This window comes from Carcharhinus amblyrhynchos, unplaced genomic scaffold (genome assembly GCF_965287045.1).
Source record: "Carcharhinus amblyrhynchos unplaced genomic scaffold, sCarAmb.v2.hapA scaffold_68, whole genome shotgun sequence".
In the NCBI taxonomy this organism is placed as follows: domain Eukaryota; kingdom Metazoa; phylum Chordata; class Chondrichthyes; order Carcharhiniformes; family Carcharhinidae; genus Carcharhinus; species Carcharhinus amblyrhynchos.
The window spans coordinates 588,394-611,293 of NW_027649808.1; positions in this window are offsets into that span (position 1 = coordinate 588,394).

The window sequence follows — 22,900 nt, forward strand, 5'->3', positions numbered from 1 at the left end:
GAGACCCGGAGACCCAGAGGCCCTGAAACCCTGGGACACCGAGAAACTGAGACATTGAGACTCAGAGACCCAGAGGCCCTGTGACCCTGGGACCCTGAGACACTGAGGCACTGAGACATTGACACTCAGAGACCCAGAGACCCAGAGGCCCTGAGACCCTGAGACACTGAGACACAGAGACCCAGAGGCCCTGAGACTCTGAGAACCTGAGACACAGAGACCCAGAGACCCTGAGACCCTGAGACACAGAGGCCCTGAGATACTGAGATACTGAGACCCAGCGACCCAGAGACCCTGAGACACTGAGACGCTGAGTCCCTGAGACCCTGAGACCCTCAGACACAGAGACCCAGAGGCCCTGAGACACTGAGACACTGAGACATTGAGACTCAGAGACCCAGAGACCAGGAGACCCTGAGACACTGAGACACAGAGACGCAGAGGTCCTGAGACCCTGAGACACTGACACTCAGAGACCCAGAGACCCAGAGGGCCTGAGTGCCTGAGACACTGAGACCCAGAGGCTCTGAGACCCAGAGGCACTGAGACCCTGAGACCCAGAGGCCCTGAGACTCTGAGAGCCTGAGACACAGAGACACAGAGACCCAGAGGCCCTGAGACCCTGAGACCCTGAGACCCTGTGACACAGAGGCCCTGAGATACTGAGATACTGAGACCCAGAGACCCTGAGACCCTGAGACACTGAGACGCTGAGTCCCTGAGACCCTGAGACACTGAGACACAGAGACACTGAGACGCGTAGACACAGAGGCTCTGAGACACTGAGACACTGAGACATTGATTCCCAGATACCCAAAGGCCCTGAGACCATGAGACACTGAGACCCTGAGACCCAGAGGCCCTGAGACCCTGAGACACTGAGATACAGAGACCCAGAGGCCCTGAGACCCTGAGACACTGAGACATTGAGACCCAGAGGCCCTGAGACCCTGAGACCCAGAGGCCATGAGACTCTGAGACCCTGTGATACTGAGACCCTGAGACACAGAGGCCCTGAGACCCTGAGGCACAGAGAGCCAGATGCCCTGAGACCCTGAGACACTGAGACGCAGAGACCCAGAGGCCCTGAGACCCTGAGACACTGAGACACTGAGACATTGAGACTCAGAAACCCAGAGACTCAGAGGACATGAGACAGAGAGACCCAGAGACCCAGAGGACGTGAGGCACTGAGACACAGAGGCCCTGAGACACTGACACGCTGAGACAGTGAGACAGTGAGACATTGAGACTCAGAGACACAGAGACCCAGAGACCCAGAGGACATTAGACACTGAGACACTGTGACACTGAGACATCGAGAGCCAGAGACCCAGAGGACCTAAGGCACTGAGACACTGAGACACAGAGACCCAGAGGCCCTGAGACCCTGAGACACTGAGACACAGAGACCCAGAGGCCCTGAGATCCTGAGACACTGAGACACAGAGACCCAGAGGCCCTGAGACCCTAAGACCCTGAGACCCTGAGACATTGAGTCCCAGAGACCCAGAGGCACTAAGAACCTGAGGCACTGAGACCCTGAGACTCAGAGACCCAGAGACCCAGAGGTCCTGAGACCCTGAGACACTGAGACACAGAGACCCAGAGGCCCTGAGACACAGAGACCCAGAGGCCCTGAGACCCTGAGACATTGAGACTCAGAGACCCAGAGACCCAGAGGCCCTGAGACCCTGAGACCCAGGCACCCTGAGACACTGAGACATTGAGACCCAGAGGCCCTGAGACCATGAGACACTGAGACCCTGAGACCCAGAGGTCCTGAGACCCTGTGACACAGAGACATTGAGACTCAGAGATCCAGAAACCCAGAGGCCCTGAGACACTGAGACCCTGAGACACTGAGACGTTGAGACTCAGAGACCCAGAGGCCCTGAGACACTGAGACCCTGAGACGTTGAGACTCAGAAACCCAGAGACACAGAGGACATGAGACAGAGAGACCCAGAGGCCCTGTGACACTGAGACACTGAGACATTGAGATCAGAGACCCAGAGGCCCTGAGACCCTCAGACCCTGAGACATTGAGACTCAGAGACCCAGAGACACACAGGCCCTGAGAACGTGCGACACTGAGACCCAGAGACCCAGAGGCCGTGAGACCCTGAGACACACAGACCCAGAGGCCCTGAGTCCCTGAGATACTGAGACCCGGAGACCCAGAGGCCCTGAGACCATGAGACAATGAGACCCTGCGACCCAGAGGTCCTGAGACCCTGAGACACAGAGACACAGAGGCCCTGAGACCCTGACACACTGAGACCCAGAGACATTGAGACTCAGAGACCCAGAGACCCAGAGGACGTGAGACACTGAGACACAGAGGCCCTGAGATCCTGAGACACTGAGACACTGAGACATTGAGACTCAGAGACCCAGAGACCCAGAGGCCCTGAAACCCTGAGACACTGAGACATTGAGACTCAGAGACCCGAGGACCTGAGAGACTGAGAAACAGAGACACTGAGACACAGTGAACCAGAGGCCCTGAGACCTTGAGACCCTGTGACACTGAGACCCGGAGACCCAGAGGCCCTGAGAAACTGAGACCCGGAGACCCAGAGGCCATGAGAACCTGAGACCCTGAGACACAGAGACCCAGTGGCCCTGAGACTCTGAGAACCTGAGACACAGAGACCCAGAGGTCCTGAGACTCTGAGAACCTGAGACACTGAGACACAGTGAACCAGAGGCCCTGAGACCTTGAGACCCTGTGACCCTGAGACACTGAGACATTGAGTCCCAGAGACCCAGAGGCCCTGAGACACTGAGACACTGAGACCCAGTGGCCCTGAGACCCAGAGACCCAGAGGCCCTGAGACACTGAGACCCTGAGACACTGAGACATTGAGACTCAGAGACCCAGAGACCCAGAGGACCTGAGACACTGAGACACAGAGGCCCTGAGACCCTGAGACACTGTCACACTGAGACATTGAGACTCAGAGACCAAGAGACCCAGAGGGCCTGTGTCCCTGAGACACTGAGACACAGAGACCCAGAGGCCCTGAGACCCTGAGACACTGAGACATTGAGACCCAGAGACGCAGAGGTCCTGAGACTCTGATAAACTGAGACCCTGAGACCCAGAGGTCCTGAGACCCTGGGACCCAGAGACATTGAGACACTGAGACATTGAGACTCAGAGACACAGAGACCCAGAGGCGCTGAGACCCTGAGACACAGAGGCCCTGAGACCCTGAGACACTGAGACACTGAGATACTGAGACATTGAGACCCGGAGACGCAGAGGCCCTGATACACTGAGACCCAGAGGTCCTGAGAACCTGGGACAATGAGACACTGAGACATTTAGATTCAGAGACCCAGAGGCCCAGAGGCCCTGAGACTCTCGGACCCTGACGCACTGAGACACTGAGACCCTGAGTCACTGAGACACAGAGACCCAGAGGCCCTGAGACCCTGTGACACTGAGACTCTGAGACCCAGAGACCCAGAGGCACTGACACACTGAGACATTGAGACTCAGAGACCCAGAGACCCAGAGGCCCTGTGACCCTGAGACACTGAGACACTGAGACATTGAGACTCAGAGACCCAGAGGGCCTGAGTCCCTGAGACACTGAGACACTGAGACATTGAGACCCAGAGACGCAGAGGCCCTGAGACCCTCATAAACTGAGACCCTAAGACCCAGAGGTCCTGAGACTCTGGGACCCAGAGACACTGAGACAATGCGACACAGAGGCCCTGAGACCCTGAGACCCTGAGACACTGAGACATTGAGACGCAGAGACTCTGAGATGCAGAGATGCAGAGACTCTGAGACACAGAGACTCTGAGACTCTGAGACACTGAGACACAGAGACACTGAGACACAGAGACACTGAGACACTGAGACTCTGAGACACTGAGACACTGAGACACAGAGGCACTGAGACACTGAGACACTGAGGCACTGAGACTCTGGGACACTGAGACTCTGAGACACTGAGACACTGAGACTCTGAGACACAGAGACACTGAGACACAGAGACACAGAGACACTGAGACACAGAGACACAGAGACACTGAGACACAGAGACACAGAGACGCTGAGACACAGAGACGCAGAGGCCCTGAGACCCTGATACACCGAGACCCAGAGGTCCTGAGAACCTGGGACACTGAGACACTGAGACATTGAGACTCAGAGACCCAGAGGCCCAGAGGCCCTGAGATCCTGAGACTCTGAGACCCTGAGACCCAGAGGCCCTGAAGCCCAGAGACCCAGAGGACCTGAGACACTTAGTCACCGAGACTCAGAGACCCTGAGACCCTGAGACATTGAGACCCTGAGACCCTTAGTCCCTGAGACCCAGAGGACCGAAGACCCTGAGACAGTGAGTCCCAGAGACTGAGAGGCCCTGAGATCCTGAGACACAGAGACCCAAAGGCCCTGAGACCCTGAGACACTGCGAACCAGAGACCCAGAGGCCCTGAGACACTGAGACACAGAAACCCAGCGGCCCTGAGACACTGAGACACTGAGACTCAGAGACCCAGAGGTCCTGAGACCCTGAGACACTGAGATACTGAGACATTGAGACTCAGAGACCCAGAGAACCCGAGACACTGAGACACTGAGACCCAGAGACGCGTAGACCCAGAGGCTCTGAGACCCCGAGACACTGAGACATTGACACCCAGAGGCCCTGAGACCATGAGACACTGAGACCCTGAGACCCAGAAGTCCTGAGTCCCTGAGGCACAGAGACCCAGAGGCCCTGAGACCCTGAGACACTGAGACATTGAGACTCAGAGACCCAGATGTCCTGAGACACTGAGAGACTGAGACATTGAGACTCAGAGACCCAGAGACCCAGAGGCCCTGAGACCCTGAGACACTGAGACACTGAGACATTGAGACTCAGAGACCCAGAGACCCAGAGGTCCTGAGACCCTGAGCCACAGAGACCCAGAGGCCCTGAGACACTGAGACCCTGAGACACTGAGACATTGAGACTCAGAAGCCCAGAGACCCAGAGGACATAAGACAGAGTGACCCAGAGGCCCTGCGACACTGAGACACTGAGACATTGAGATCAGAGACCCAGAGGCCCTGAGACCCTGAGACCCTGAGACATTGAGACTCAGAGGCCCAGAGACACACAGACCCTGAGACCCTGCGACACTGAGACCCAGAGACCTAGAGGCCCTGAGACACACAGACCCAGAGGCCCTGAGACCCTGAGGCACACAGACCCAGAGGCCCTGAGTCCGTGAGTCACTGAGACCCTGAGACCCAAAGGACCTGAGACCCTGTTACACTGAGACCCGGAGACCCAGAGACCCAGATGCCCTGAGACACAAAGAGCCAGAGGCCCTGGGACCCTGAGATACTGAGACTTTGAGACCCAGAGACCCAGAGACCCGGAGGACGTGAGACACTGAGACACAGAGGCCCTGAGACACTGAGACACTGAGACTCAGAGACCCAGAGATCCAGAGGCCCTGAGACACTGAGACACAGAGACCCAGAGGCCCTGAGACCGTGAGACACAGAGACCCAGAGACCCTGAGCCCCTGAGACCCACAGGCCCTGTGTCCCTGAGGCCCTGTGACACTGAGACCCTGAGACCCTGAGAGCCAGAGGCCCTGAAGCCCAGAGACCCAGAGGACCTGAGACACTTAGTCACTGAGACCCAGAGACCCTGAGACCCTGAGACATTGAGACCCTGAGACCCTTAGTCCCTGAGACCCAGAGGCCCGGAGACCCTGAGACAGTGAGTCCCAGAGACTAAGAGGCCCTGAGATCCTGAGACACACAGACCCAGAGGCCCTGAGACCCTGAGACACTGCGAACCAGAGACCCAGAGGCCCTGAGACACTGAGACACTGAGACTCAGACACCCAGACGTCCTGAGACCCTGAGATACTGAGACATTGAGACTCAGAGACCCAGAGAACCCGAGACACTGAGACACTGAGACCCAGAGACGCGTAGACCCAGAGGCTCTGAGACCCTGAGATACTGAGACATTGAGACCCAGAGACCCAGAGGCCCTGAGACCATGAGACACTGAGACCCTGAGACACAGAGGTCCTGAGTCCCTGAGACACAGAGACCCAGAGGCCCAGAGACCCTGAGACACTGAGACACTGAGACTCAGAGACCCAGAGACCCAGAGGTCCTGAGACACAGAGACACTGAGACATTGAGACTCAGAGACCCAGAGACCCAGAGGCCCTGAGACCCTGAGACCCTGAGACACAGAGACCCAGAGGCCCTGAGACACTGAGACCCTGAGACACTGAGACATTGAGACTCAGAAACCCAGAGACCCAGAGGACATAAGACAGAGAGACCCAGAGGCCCTGCGACACTGAGACACTGAGACATTGAGATCAGAGGCCCAGAGGCCCTGAGACCCTGAGACCCTGAGACATTGGAACTCAGAGACCCAGAGACACACAGACCCTGAGACCCTGCGACACTGAGACCCAGAGACCTAGAGGCCCTGAGACACACAGACCCAGAGGCCCTGAGAACCTGAGACACACAGACCCAGAGGCCCTGAGTCCGTGAGTCACTGAGACCCTGAGACCCAAAGGACCTGAGACCCTGTGACACTGAGACCCGGGGACCCAGAGGGCCTGAGAACCTGAGACCCTGAGACACAGAGACCCAGAGGCCCTGAGACTCTGAGAACCTGAGACACTGAGACACAGAGAACCAGATGCCATGAGACCTTGAGACCCTGAGAACCAGAGACACATTGACCCAGAGGCCCTGAGACCGTGAGACACAGTGACCCAGAGACCCTGAGACCCTGAGACCCACAGGCCCTGAGTCCCTGAGGCCCTGTGACACTGAGACCCTGAGACCCTGACACCCACAGGCCCTGAGATCCTGAGACTCTGAGACCCTGAGACCCAGAGGACCTGAGACACTTATTCACCGAGACCCAGAGACCCTGAGACCCTGAGACATTGAGACCCTGAGACCCTTAGTCCCTGAGACCCAGAGGCCCGGAGACCCTGAGACTGTGAGTCCCAGAGACTGAGAGGCCCTGAGATCCTGAGACACAGAGACCCAGAGGCCCTGAGACCCTGAGACACTGCGAACCAGAGACCCAGAGGCCCTGAGACACTGAGACACAGAAACCCAGAGGCCCTAAGACACTGAGACACTGAGACTCAGAGACCCAGAGGTCCTGAGACCCTGAGACACTGAGATACTGAGACATTGGGACTCAGAGACCCAGACAACCCGAGACACTGAGACACTGAGACCCAGAGACGCGTAGACCCAGAGGCTCTGAGACCCTGAGACACTGAGACATTGAGACCCAGAGACCCAGAGGCCCTGAGACCATGAGACACTGAGACCCAGAGGTCCTGAATCCCTGAGGCACAGAGACCCAGAGGCCCTGAGACCCTGAGACACTGAGACACTGAGACATTGAGACTCAGAGACCCAGAGACCCAAAGGCCCTGAGACCCTGAGACACTGAGACACTGAGACATTGAGACTCAGAGACCCAGAGACCCAGAGGTCCTGAGACCCTGAGACACAGAGACCCAGAGGCCCTGAGACACTGAGACCCTGAGACACTGGGACATTGAGACTCAGAAACCCAGAGACCCAGAGGACATAAGACAGAGAGACCCAGAGGCCCTGCGACACTGAGACACTGAGACATTGAGATCAGAGACCCAGAGGCCCTGAGACCCTGAGACCCTGAGACATTGAGACTCAGAGACCCAGAGACACACAGACCCTGAGACCCTGCGACACTGAGACCCAGAGACCTAGAGGCCCTGAGACACACAGACCCAGAGGCCCTGAGACCCTGAGACACACAGACCCAGAGGCCCTGAGTCCGTGAGTCACTGAGACCCTGAGACCCAAAGGACCTGAGACCCTGTGACACTGAGACCCGGAGACCCAGAGGGCCTGAGAACCTGAGACCCTGAGACACAGAGACCCAGAGGCCCTGAGACTCTGAGAACCTGAGACACTGAGACACAGAGAACCAGATGCCCTGAGACCTTGAGACCCTGTGACCCTGAGACACTGAGACATTGAGTCCCAGAGACCCAGAGGCCCCGAGACGCTGAGACACTGGGACGCTGAGACCCAGTGGCCCTGAGACACTGAGACATTGAGACCCAGAGACCCAGAGGACCTGAGACACTGAGACACTGAGACACAGAGGCCCTGTGACCCTGAGACACTGACACACTGAGACATTGAAACTCAGAGAACTTGATACCCAGAGGGCCTGTGTCCCTGAGGCACAGAGACACAGAGACATTGAGACCGAGAGACGGAGAGGCCCTGAGACTCTGATAAACTGTGACCCTGAGACCCAGAGGTCCTGAGACCCTGGGACCCAGAGACACTGAGACACTGAGACATTGAGACTCAGAGACACAGAGACGCAGAGGCGCTGAGACCCTGAGACACAGAGGCCCTGAGGTCCTGAGAACCTGGGACACTGAGACACTGAGACATTGAGATTCAGAGACCCTGAGGCCCAGAGGCCCTGAGACCCTGGGACCCTGACACACTGAGACACTGAGACATTGAGACACAGAGACCCGGAGGCCTTGAGACCCTGATTCACTGAGACACAGAGACCCAGAGGCCCTGAGACCCTGACCCAGAGACACTGAGACACTGAGATATTGAGACTCAGAGACCCAGAGGCCCTGAGTCCCTGAGGCCCTGAGACCCTGCGACACTGAGACATAGAGACCCAGAGGCGCTGAGACCCTGAGACACTGAGACACTGAGACATTGAGACTCAGAGACCCAGAGACCCAGAGGCCCTGAGACCCTGAGACACTGAGACACAGAGACCCAGAGGCCCTGAGAATCTGAGAACCTGAGACACAGAGACCCAGAGACCAAGAGGCCCTGAGACACTGAGACCCTGAGGCCCTGAGACACAGAGACCCAGAGGCCCTGAGATACAGATATACTGAGACCTAGAGACCCTGAGACACTGAGACCCAGAGGCCCTGAGATACTGAGATACTGAGACATTGAGACTCAGAGACCCAGAGACCAGGAGACCCTGAGACACTGAGACACAGAGACGCAGAGGTCCTGAGACCCTGAGACACTGAGACTCAGAGACCCAGAGACCCTGAGGCCTTGAGACCCTGAGACACAGAGATATTGAGACCCAGAGACGCAGATGCCCTGAGACCCTGATAAAATGAGACCCTGAGACGCAGAGGTCCTGGGACACTGGCACCCAGAGGCACTGAGACACTGAGACATTGAGACTCAGAGACCCAGAGACCCAGAGGCACTGAGACCCTGAGACACAGAGGCCCTGAGACCCTGAGACCCTGAGACACTGAGACATTGAGACCCAGAGACCCAGAGGTCCTGAGACCTTGGGACCCTGAGACACTGAGACACTAAGACATTGAGACTCAGAGACCCAGAGGCCCTGAGACCCTGGGACCCTGACACACTGAGACACTGAGACACTGAGACATTGAGACTCAGAGACCCAGAGTCCTTGAGACCCTGAGACACTGAGACACAGAGACCCAGAGGCCCTGAGACCCTGTGACACTGAAAATCTGAGACTCAGAGGCCCTGAGACCCTCAGACCCTGAGACACTGAGATATTGAGACTCAGAGACCCAAAGGGCCTGAGGACCTTAGACCCTGAGATACTGGGACATAGAGACCCAGAGGCGCTGAGACCCTGAGACACTGAGACATTGAGACTCAGAGACCCAGAGACCCAGAGGCCCTGAGACCCTGAGACACAGAGACCCAGAGGTCCTGAGACACTGAGACTCAGAGACGCAGAGACCCAGAGGGCCTGAGCCCCTGAGACACTGAGACCCAGAGGCACTGAGACTCTGAGGCACTGAGACCTTGAGTCCCAGAGGCCCTGAGACCCTGAGACTCTGAGACACAGAGACCCAGAGGCCCTGAGACGCAGAGGCCCTGAGACTGAGAACCTGAGACACAGAGACCCAGAGGCCCTGAGAACCTGAGACACAGTGACTCAAAGGCCCTGAGACACTGAGACACTGAGACTCAGAGACCCAGAGACCCAGAGGCCCTGAGACACTGAGACCCTGAGACACTGAGACACTGAGACTCAGAGACACAGAGACCCTGAGACACTGGGACACTGAGACACAAAGGCCCTGAGACCCTGAGACCCTGAGACCATGAGACACTGAGACCCAGAGGCCCTGAGACTCTGAGACACAGAGGCCCAGAGGCCCTGAGACCCTGACACACAGAGACATTGAAACTCAGAGACCCAGAGACCCGGAGACCCTGAGACCCTGAGACATTGAGACTCAGAGACCCAGAGGCCCTGAAACCCTGAGACACTGAGACATTGAGACTCAGAGACCCAGAGGACCCGAGACACTGAGAAACTGAGACACTGAGACACAGAGGCCCTGAGACCCTGAGACACTGAGACATTAAGACTCAGAAACCCAGAGGACCAGAGACACTGAGAAACTGAGACACTGAGACATTGAGACTCAGAGAACCAGAGACCCAGAGGCCCTGAGACCCTGAGACACTGAGACTCAGAGCCCCAGAGACCCAGAGGCCCTGAGACACTGAGACCCAGAGACCCTGAGACACTGAGACATTGAGACTCAGAGACACAGAGACCCAGAGGTCCTGAGACCCTGGGACCCTGAGACCCTGACACACTGAGACACTGAGACATTGAGACCCTGAGACGCAGAGGACTTGAGACCCTGATACACTGAGACCCTGAGACCCAGAGGTCCTGAGACCCTGGGACCCTGAGACACTGAGACACTGAGACTCTGAGACATTGAGTCTCAGAAACACAGAGACCCAGAGGCCCTGAGACCCTGAGACACTGCGAACCAGAGACCCAGAGGCCCTGAGACACTGAGACACAGAAACCCAGAGGCCCTGAGACACTGAGACTCAGAGACCCAGAGGTCCTGAGACCCTGAGACACTGAGACTCTGAGACCCAGAGAACCCAGGACACTGAGACACTGAGACACTGAGATGCATAGACCCAGAGGCTCTGAGACCCTGAGAAATTGAGACGTTGAGACCCAGAGACGCAGAGGTCCTGAGACACTGGGACACAGAGACCCAGAGGCCTAGAGACACTGAGACACTGAGGCATTGAGACTCAGAGACCCAGAGACCCAGAGGCCCTGAGACCCAGAGACCCAGAGACATTGACACTCAGAGACCCAGAGGACGTGAGACACTGAGACACTGAGACACAGCGGCCCTGAGACCCTGAGACACTGAGACATTGAGACTCAGAGACCCAGAGATCCACAGGCTCTGAGACCCTGAGACCCTGAGACACAGAGACTCAGAGGCCCTGAGACCCTGAGACACTGAGATACTGAGACATTGAGACTCAGAGAAACAGAGGCCATGAGACCCTGAGACCCTGAGACACACAGATCCAGAGGCCCTGAGACCCTGAGACCCTAAGAACCTGAGACACAGAGACCCAGAGGCCCTGAGACCCTGACACCCTGAGACACAGAGACCCAGAGGCCCATGAGACCCTGAGACCCTGAGACCCAGAGGCCCTGAGACCCTGAGACCCTGTGACACAGAGGCCCTGAGACACTGAGACACAGAGACCCAGATGCCCTGAGACCCTGAGACACTGAGACACTGAGACATTGAGACTCAGAGACCCGAAGACACACAGGCCCAGAGAACCTGCGACACTGAGACCCAGAGACCCAGAGGCCCTGAGACCCTGAGACACACAGACCCAGATGCCCTTAGTCCCTGAGACACTGAGACCCTGAGTCCCAGAGGCCCTGAGACCCTGAGACCCTGTGACACTGCGACCCAGAGGTCATGAGACCCTGAGACCCTGTGATATTGAGACCCTGAGACCCAGAGGCCCTGAGACCCTGAGACCCTGTGATACTGAGACCCTGAGACCCAGAGGCCCTGAGACCCTGAGACCCAGAGACCCACAGAAACAAAGGCCCTGAGACCCTGAGACACACTGACCCAGACGCCCTTAGTCCCTGAGACACTGAGACACTGAGACCCTGAGTCCCAGAGGCCCTGAGACCCTGAGACCCTGAGACCCAGAGGCCATGAGACCCTAAGACCCTGTGATACTGAGACCCTGAGACTCAGAGGCCCTGAGACCCTGAGACACAGAGAGCCAGATGCCCTGAGACCCTGAGACACTGAGACACAGAGACCCAGAGGCCCTGAGACCCTGAGACACTGAGACATTGAGACTCAGAAACCCAGAGATTCAGAGGACATGAGACAGAGAGACCCAGAGGCCCTGCGACACTGAGACACTGAGACACAGAGACCCAGAGGCCCTGAGACCCTGAGACACTGAGACATTGAGACTCAGAAACCCAGAGACTCAGAGGACATGAGACAGAGAGACCCACAGGCCCTGCGACACTGAGGCACTAAGACACAGAGACACAGATGCCCTGAGACACAGAGACCCAGAGGCCCTGGGACCCTGAGATACTGAGACTTTGAGACCCAGAGACCCAGACGACGTGAGACACTGAGACACAGAGGCCCTGAGACACTGAGACGCTGCGACACTGAGACACAGAGACCCAGAGGCCCTGGGACCCTGAGACACTGAGACCCTGAGACCCAGAGGCCCTGAGACATTGAGACATTGAGACTCAGAGACCCAGAGACCCAGAGACCCAGAGGCCCTGAGACCCTGAGACACTGGGACCCAGAGGCCCAGAGGCCCTGAGACCCTGAGACACAAAGACCCAGATGCCCTTAGTCCCTGAGACACTGAGACCCTGAGTCCCAGAGGCCCTGATACCCTGAGACCCTGAGACCCAGAGGCCATGAGACCCTAAGACCCTTGGATACTGAGACCCTGAGACCCAGAGGCCCTGAGACCCTGAGACACTGAGACACTGAGACATTGAGACTCAGAAACCCAGAGACTCAGAGGACATGAGACAGAGAGACCCAGAGGCCCTGCGAAACTGAGGCCCTAAGACACAGAGACACAGATGCCCTGAGACACAGAGACCCAGAAGCCCTGGGACCCTGAGATACTGAGACTTTGAGACCCAGAGACCCAGACGACGTGAGACACTGAGACACAGAGGCCCTGAGACACTGAGACGCTGAGACACTGCGACCCTGAGACACAGAGACCCAGAGACCCTGAGACCCTGAGACCCTGAGACCCAGAGGCCCTGAGACCCTGAGACACTGAGACCCTGAGACCCAGATGCCCTGAGACCCTAGGACCCTGAGACACTGAGTCACTGAGTCCCAGAGACCCTGAGACCTGAGACATTGAGACCCTGAGTCCCTGAGACCCAGAGGCCCTGAGACCCTGAGGCACTGAGACACTGAGACTCAGAGACCCAGAGGTCCTGAGACCCTGAGACACTGAGACACAGAGACCCAGAGACCCAGAGGCCCTGAGACCCTGAGACACTGAGACACTGAGACATTGAGACTCAGAGACCCAGAGACCCAGAGGCCCTGAGTCCCTGAGACCCTGGCACCCTGAGACACTGAGACATTGAGACCCAGAGGCCCTGAGACCATGAGACACTGAGACCCTGAGACCCAGAGGTCCTGAGACCATGAGACATTGAGACTCAGAGACCCAGAGACCCAGAGGCCCTGAGACACTGAGACCCTGAGACACTGAGACGTTGAGACTCAGAAACCCAGAGACCCAGAGGACATGAGACAGAGAGACCCAGAGGCCCTGCGACACTGAGACACTGAGACATTGAGATCAGAGACACAGAGGCCCTGAGACCCTGAGACATTGAGACTCAGAGACCCAGAGACACACAGGCCTTGAGAACCTGCGACACTGAGACCCAGAGACCCAGAGGCCGTAAGACCCTGAGACACACAGACCCAGAGGCCCTGAGTCCCTGAGACACTGAGACCCTGAGACCCAGAGGTCTGGAGACCCTGAGACACAGAGACCCAGAGGCCCTGAGACCCTGAGACACTGAGACATTGAAACACAGAGAACCAGAGACCCAGAGGCCCTGAGACCCTGAGACACTGTGACCCAGAGACATTGAGACTCAGAGACCCAGAGACCCAGAGGACGTGAGACACTGACATACTGAGACACAGAGGCCCTGAGATCCTGAGACACTGAGACACTGAGACATTGAGACTCAGAGACCCAGAGACCCAGAGGCCCAGAAACCCTGAGACACTGAGACATTGATACTCAGAGACCCAGAGGACATGAGACACTGAGACATAGAGGCCCTGAGACCCTGAGACACTGAGACATTGAGGCTCAGAGGCCCAGAGACCCAGATGCCCTGAGTCCCTGAGACACTGAGACCTGGAGACCCAGAGGTCCTGAGACCCTGAGACACAGAGACACAGAGGCCCTGAGACCCTGAGACACTGAGACACTGAGACATTGAGACTCAGAGAACCAGAGAGCCAGAGGCCCTGAGACCCTGAGACACTGAGACCCAGAGACATTGAGACTCATAGACCCAGAGACCCAGAGGATGTGAGACACTGAGACACTGAGACACAGAGGCCCTGAGATCCAGAGACACTGAGACACTGAGACATTGAGACTCAGAGACCCAGAGACCCAGAGGCCCTGAAACCCTGAGACACTGAGACATTGAGACTCAGAGACCCAGAGGACCTGAGAGACTGAGAAACTGAGACACTGAGACACAGAGACCCAGAGGCCCTGAGACACTGAGACACACAGGCCCAGAGGCCCTGAGTCCCTGAGTCACTGAGACCCTGAGACCCTGAGACCCTGTGACACTGAGACCCGGAGACCCAGAGGCCCTGAGAACCTGAGACCCTGAGAGACAGAGACACAGAGGCCCTGAGACTCTGAGAACCTGAGACACAGAGACCCAGAGACACAGAGGCCCTGAGACTCTGAGAACCTGAGACACTGAGACACAGAGAACCAGAGGCCCTGAGACCTTGAGACCCTGTGACCCTGAGACACTGAGACATTGAGTCCCAGAGACCCAGAGGCCCTGAGACGCTGAGACACTGAGACACTGAAACCCAGTGGCCCTGAGACACTGAGACCAAGTGGCCCTGAGACCCTGAGACACTGAGGCATTGAGACTCAGAGACCCAGAGACCCAGAAGGCCTGTGTCCCTGAGATACTGAGACACAGAGACCTAGAGGCCCTGAGACCCTGAGACACTGAGACACTGAGACCCATTGTCCCTGAGACACAGAGACCCAGATACCCTGAGACCCTGAGACACTGAGACTCAGAGACTCAGAGGCCCTGAGATACTGAGATACTGAGAAGCAGAGACCCTGGGACCCTGAGACCCTGAGACACTGAGACCCAGAGGCCCTGAGATACTGAGATACTGAGACCCAGAGAGACTGAGACCCTGAGACACTGAGACGCAGAGTCCCTGAGACCCAGAGACCCTGAGACACTGACACTCAGAGACCCAGAGACCAGGAGACCCTGAGACCCTGAGACACTGAGACACAGAGACCCAGAGGTCCTGAGACCCTGAGACACTGAGACCCAGAGAACCAGAGGCCCTGAGACCTTGAGAACCTGACACCCTGAGACACTGAGACATTGAGTCCCAGAGACCCAGAGGCCCTGAGACCCTGAGACACTGAGACCCATTGTCCCTGAGACACAGAGACACAGAGGCCCTGAGAACCTGAGACACTGAGACACAGAGACCCAGAGGTCCTGAGACACTGAGACCCTCAGACCCTGAGACACTGAGACTCAGAGACCCAGAGACCCAGAGGGCCTGAGTCCCTGAGACACTGAGACCCAAAGACCCTGAGACCCTGAGGCACTGAGACTCTGAGACCCAGATGCCCTGAGACACAGAGACCCTGAGACACAGAGACACAGAGTCCCTGAGATATTGAGACCCTGAGACCATGAGACCCTGAGACACTGAGGCACTGAGACACTGAGACATTGAGACTCAGAGACACAGACACACAGAGGTCCTGAGACCCTGGGACCCTGAGACACTCAGACACTCAGACACAGAGGCCCTGTGACCCTGAGACACTGAGACACTGAGACATTGAGACCCAGAGACGCAGAGGACCTGAGACCCTGATAAACTGAGACCCTGAGACACAGAGGTCCTGAGACTCAGGGACCCAGAGACACTGAGACACTGAGACACTGAGACTCAGAGACACAGAGACCCAGAGGCGTGAGACCCTGAGACACAGAGGCCCTGAGACCCTGAGACACTGAGACACTGAGACACTGAGACATTGAGACCCAGAGACGCTGAGGCCCTGGGACCCTGATACACTGAGACCCAGAGGTCCTGAGAACGTGGGACACTGAGACACTGAGACATTGAGACTCAGAGACCCAGAGGCCCAGAGGCCCTGAGACCCTGGGACCCTGACACACTGAGACACTGAGACACTGAGACATTGAGACACAGAGACCCAGAAGCCTTGAGACCCTGTGACACTCAGACTCTGAGACCCAGAGGCCCTGAGACCCTGACCCTGAGACACTGAGACACTGAGATATTGAGACTCAGAGACCCAGAGGCCCTGAGAACCAGAGACCAAGAAGCCCTGAGATACAGAGATACTGAGACCCAGAGACCCTGAGACCCTGAGATGCTGAGTCCCTGAGACCCTGAGACACAGAGACCCAGAGGCCCTGAGACACTGAGACACTGAGACATTGAGACTCAGAGACCCAGAGACCAGGAGACCCTGAGACACTGAGACGCAGAGACCCAGAGGTCCTGAGACCCTGAGACACTGAGACCCAGAGACATTGAGACGCAGAGACCCAGAGACCCAGAGGCCGTGAGACACTGAGACCCAGAGACGCTGAGACACTGAGACACTGAGACTTAGAGACAGAGAGACCAAGAGCTCCTGAGACCCTGGGACCCTGAGGCACTGAGACACTCAGACACAGAGGCCCTGAGACCCTGAGACACTGAGACATTGAGACCCAGAGACGCAGAGGCCCCGAGACCTTGATACACTGAGACCCTGAGACCCAGAGGTCCTGAGACTCTGGGACACAGAGACACTGAGACACTGAGACACTAAGACATTGAGACTCAGAAACACAGAGACCCAGAGGCCCTGAGACAATGAGACACAGAGACCCAGAGGCCCTGAGACCCTGAGACACTGCGAACCAGAGACCCAGAGGCCCTGAGACACTGAGACACTGAGATACTGAGACATTGAGACTCAGAGACCCAGAGAACCCGAGACACTGAGACCCAGAGACGCGTAGACCCAGAGGCTCTGAGACCCTGAGACACTGAGACATTGAGACCCAGAGACGCAGAGGCCCTGAGACCATGAGACACTGAGACCCTGAGACCCAGAGGTCCTGAGTCCCTGAGACACAGAGACCCAGATGCCCTGAGACCCTGAGACACTGAGACACTGAGACATTGAGACTCAGAGACCCAGAGACCCAGAGGTCCTGAGACCCTGAGACATTGAGACTCAGAGACCCAGAGACCCAGAGGCCCTGAGACCCTGAGACACTGAGACATTGAGACCCAGAGACGCAGAGGCCCTGAGACTCTGATAAACTGAGACCCTGAGACCCGGAGGTCCTGAGACCCTGGGACCCAGAGACACTGAGACTCTGAGACATTGAAACTCACAGACACAGAGACCCAGAGACCCAGAGGCACTGAGACACTGAGACATTGAGACACAGAGACCCAGAGGCCTTGAGACCCTGAGTCACTGAGACACAGAGACCCAGAGGCCCTGAGACCCTGTGACACTGAGACTCTGAGACCCAGAGGCCCTGAGACCCTGACCCTGAGACACTGAGACACTGAGATATTGAGACTCAGAGACCCAGAGGCGCTGAGACCCTGAGGCCCTGAGACCCTGCGACACTGAGACACTGAGACATAGAGACCCAGAGGCACTGAGACCCTGAGACACTGAGACATTGAGACTCAGAGACCCAGAGGCCCTGAGACCGTGAGACACTGAGACACAGAGACACAGAGGCCCTGAGACTCTGAGAACATGAGACTCAGAGACCCAGAGACCAAGAGGCCTTGAGACCCTGAGACTCTGAGGCCCTGAGACACAGAGACCCAGAGGCCCTAAGATACACAGATACTGAGACCCAGAGACCCTGAGACCCTGAGACACTGCGACCCAGAAGCCCTGAGATACTGAGATACTGAGACCCAGAGACCCTGAGACACTGAGACGCTGAGTCCCTGAGACCCTGAGACCCTCAGACACAGAGACCCAGAGGCCCTGAGACACTGAGACACTGAGACATTGAGACTCAGAGACCCAGAGACCAGGAGACCCTGAGACACTGAGACACAGAGACGCAGAGGTCCTGAGACCCTGAGACACAGAGACTCAGAGACCCAGAGACCCAGAGGGCCTGAGTGCCTGAGACACTGAGACCCAGAGGCCCTGAGACCCAGAGGCACTGAGACCCTGAGACACAGAGACCCAGAGGCCCTGAGACTCTGAGAACCTGAGACACAGTGTCCCTGAGACCCAGAGGCCCTGAGACCCTGAGACACAGAGACAGAGAGGCCCTGAGATACTGAAATACAGTGACCCAGAGACCCTGAGACCCTGAGACACAGAGACCCAGAGAACCCGAGACACTGAGACACAGAGACACTGAGACGCGTAGACCCAGAGGCTCTGAGACCCTGAGACAATGAGACATTGAGACTCAGAGACCCAGAGACCCAGAGACCCAAAGGCCCTGAGACCCTGAGACACTGAGACCCAGAGAACCAGAGGCCCCGAGACCCTGAGACACAGAGACCCAGAGGCCCTGAGACCCTGAGACCCAGAGACCCAGAGGCCCTGAGACCATGAGACACATCGACCCAGATGCCCTTAGTCCCAGAGACACTGAGACCCTGAGTCCCAGAGGCCCTGATACCCTGAGACCCTGAGACCCAGAGGCCCTAAGACCCTGTGACACTGAGACTCTGAGACCCAGAGGCCCTGAGACCCTGAGACCCTGAGACCCTGAGATATTGAGACTCAGAGGCCCTGAGACCCTGAGACACTGAGACCCAGTGGCCCTGAGACACTGAGACCCAGAGGCCCTGAGACCCTGAGACACTGAGACATTGAGACTCAGAGACCCAGAGACCCAGAGGCACTGAGACACTGTGACCCTGAGACACTGAGACATTGAGACTCAGAGACCCAGAGGACCTGAGACACTGAGACACAGAGGCACTGAGACCCTGAGACACTGACACACTGAGACATTGAGACTCAGAGACCCAGAGACCCAGAGGGCCTGAGTCCCTGAGACACTGAGACACAGAGACCCAGAGGCCCTGTGACCCTGAGACACTGAGACACTGAGACATTGAGACCCAGAGACGCAGAGGCCCTGAGACCCTGATAAATTGAGACCCTGAGACCCAGAGGGCCTGAGACTCAGGGACCCAGAGACACTGAGACACTGAGACATTGAGACTCAGAGGCACAGAGACCCAGAGGCGCTGAGACCCTGAGACACTGAGATATTGAGACCCAGAGACGCAGAGGCCCTGAGACCCTGATAAACTGAGACCCTGAGACCCAGAGGTCCTGAGAGCCTGGGGCCCTGACACCCTGAGACACTGAGACATTGAGACTCAGAGACCCAGAGGCCCGGAGGACCTTAGACCCTGAGATACTGAGACACAGAGACCCAGAGGCCCTGAGACCCTGAGACCCTAAGACACAGAGACCCAGAGGTCCTGACACTCTGAGACCCTGAGACACTGAGACCCAGAAGCCCTGAGACCCTGAGGCACTGAAACCCTGAGACACAGAGGCCCTGAAACCCTGAGACCCTGAGACACAGAGACCCAGAGGCGCTGAGACTCTGAGAACCTGAGACACAGAGACCCAGTGACCCAGAGGCCCTGAGACCCTGAGACCCTGAGACACAGAGACCCAGAGGCCCTGAGATACTGAGATACTTAGGCCCAGACACCCTGGGACCCTGAGACCCTGAGACACTGAGACCCAGAGGCCCTGAGATACTGAGATACTGAGACCCAGACACCCTGAGACCCTGAGACACTGAGACGCTGAGTCCCTGAGACCCTGAGACCCTGAGACACTGAGACACAGAGACCCAGAGTTCCTGAGACCCTGAGACACTGAGACCCAGAGGCCCTGAGATACTGAGATACTCAGACCCAGAGACCCTGAGACACTGAGACACAGAGAACCAGAGGCCCTGAGACCTTGAGAACCTGAGACACAGAGACACTGAGACATTGAGTCCCAGAGACCCAGAGGCCCTGAGACCCTGAGACACTGAGACATTGAGACCCAGAGACGCAGAGACCTTGAGACCCTGATACACGGAGACCCAGTGGTCCTGAGACCCTGGGACCCTGAGACACTGAGACACTGAGACATTGAGACTCAGAGACCCAGAGGCCCAGAGGCCCTGAGACACTGAGACACTGAGATATTGAGACTCAGAGACCCAGAGGCCCTGAGGACATTAGACCCTGAGATACTGAGACACAGAGACCCAGAGGCGCTGAGACCCTGAGACACTGAGACTCAGAGACCCAGAGCCCCAGAGGCCCTGAGACCCTGAGACACTGAGACACCGAGACCCAGAGGTCCTGAGACTCTGAGACCCTGAGACACTGAGATCCAGAGGCCCTGAGACCCTGAGGCACTGAGACCCTGACACCCAGAGGCCCTGAGACCCTGAGACACAGAGACCTAGAGGCCCTGAGACTCTGAGAGCCTGAGACACAGAGACCCAATGACCCAGAGACACAAAGGCCCTTAGACCCTGAGACCCTGAGACCCTGAGACACAGAGACCCAGAGGCCCTGAGATACTGAGATACTGAGACCCAGAGACCCTGGGACCCTGAGACACTGAGACGCTGAGTCCCTGAGACCCAGAGACCCTGAGACACTGAGACTCAGAGACCCAGAGACCAGGAGACCCTGAGACCCTGAGACACAGAGAACCAGAGGCCCTGAAACCTTGAGAACCTGAGACCCTGAGACACTGAGACATTGAGTCCCAGTGACCCAGAGGCCCTGAGACCCTGAGACACTGAGACACTGAGACCCAGAGGCCCTGAGACCCTGAGACACAGAGACCCAGAGGCCCTGAGATACTGAGATACTGAGACCCAGAGACCCTGGGACCCTGAGACACTGAGACGCAGAGGCCCTGAGGTACTGAGACCCAGAGACCCTGAGACCCTGAGACACTGAGACGCTGAGTCCCTGAGACCCAGAGACCCTGAGACACTGAGACTCAGAGACCCAGAGGTCCTGAGACCCTGAGACAATGTGACCCAGAGGCCCTGAGATACTGAGATACTCAGACCCAGAGACCCTGAGACACAGAGATCCAGAGGCCCTGAGACCTTGAGAACCTGAGACCCTGAGACACTGAGACGCTGAGTCCCAGAGACCCAGAGGCCCTGAGACCCTGAGACACTGAGACACATTGTCCCTGAGACACAGAGACCCAGAGGCCCTGAGACCCTGAGACACTGAGACACAGAGACCCAGAGGTCCTGAGACACTGAGACCCTGAGGCACTGAGACTCTGAGACCCAGATGCCCTGAGACACAGAGACACAGAGTCCCTGAGATACTGAGATACTGAGATACTGAGACCCTGAGGCCCTGAGACACTGAGACATTGAGACTCAGAGACCTAGAGACCCGGAGACCCTGAGACCCTGAGACACTGAGACACAGAGACCCAGAGGTCCTGAGACCCTGAGACACTGAGATACTGAGACTCAGAGACCCAGAGGACCTGAGACACTGAGAAACTGAGACACTGAGACACAGAGGCACTGAGACTCTGAGGCACTGAGACCTTGAGTCCCAGAGGCCCTGGGAACCTGAGACACTGAGACACAGAGAACCAGAGGCCCTGAGAGCTTGAGTACCTGAGATCCTGAGACACTGAGACATTGAGTCCCAGAGACCCAGAGGCCCTGATACCCTGAGACCCTGAGACACTGAGACATTGAGACTCAGAGACCCAGAGACCCAGAGGCCCTGAAACACTGAGACACTGAGACAATGAGACATTGAGACTCAGAGACCCAGAGACCCAGAGGCCCTGAGACCCTGAGACACAGTGACTCAAAGGCCCTGAGACACTGAGACACTGAGACACTGAGATACTGAGACCCAGAGACCCTGAGACACTGAGACACTGAGACATTGAGACTCAGAGACCCAGAGGCCCTGTGACCCTGGGACCCTGAGACACTGAGACATTGAGACTCAGAGACCCAGAGGACCTGAGACACTGAGAAACTGAGAAACTGAGACACTGAGACACAGAGGCCCAGAGACCCTTAGACACTGAGACATTGAGACTCAGAGACCCAGAGACCCAGAGGCCCTGAGACCCTGAGTCACAGTGACTCAAAGGCCCTGAGACCCTGAGACACTGAGACTCAGAGACCCAGAGACCCAGAGACCCAAAGGCCCTGAGACACTGAGACCCAGAGACCCTGAGACACTGAGACCCAGAGACCCTGAGACACTGAGACACTGAGACATTGAGACTCAGAGACCCAGAGGCCCTGTGACCCAGGGACGCTGAGACACTAAGACACAGAAACATTGAGACCCAGAGACGCAGAGACCCTGAGACCCTGATACACTGAGACCCTGAGACCCACAGGTCCTGAGACTCTGGGACCCTGAGACACTGAGACACTGAGACACTGAGACATTGAGACTCAGAAACACAGAGACCCAGAGGCCCTGAGACAATTAGACACAGAGACCCAGAGGCCCTGAGTACCTGAGACCCTGAGACACTGCGAACCAGTGATCCAGAGACCCTGGGACACTGAAACACAGAGACCCAGAGAACCCGAGACACTGAGACACAGAGACACTGAGACGCGTAGACCCAGAG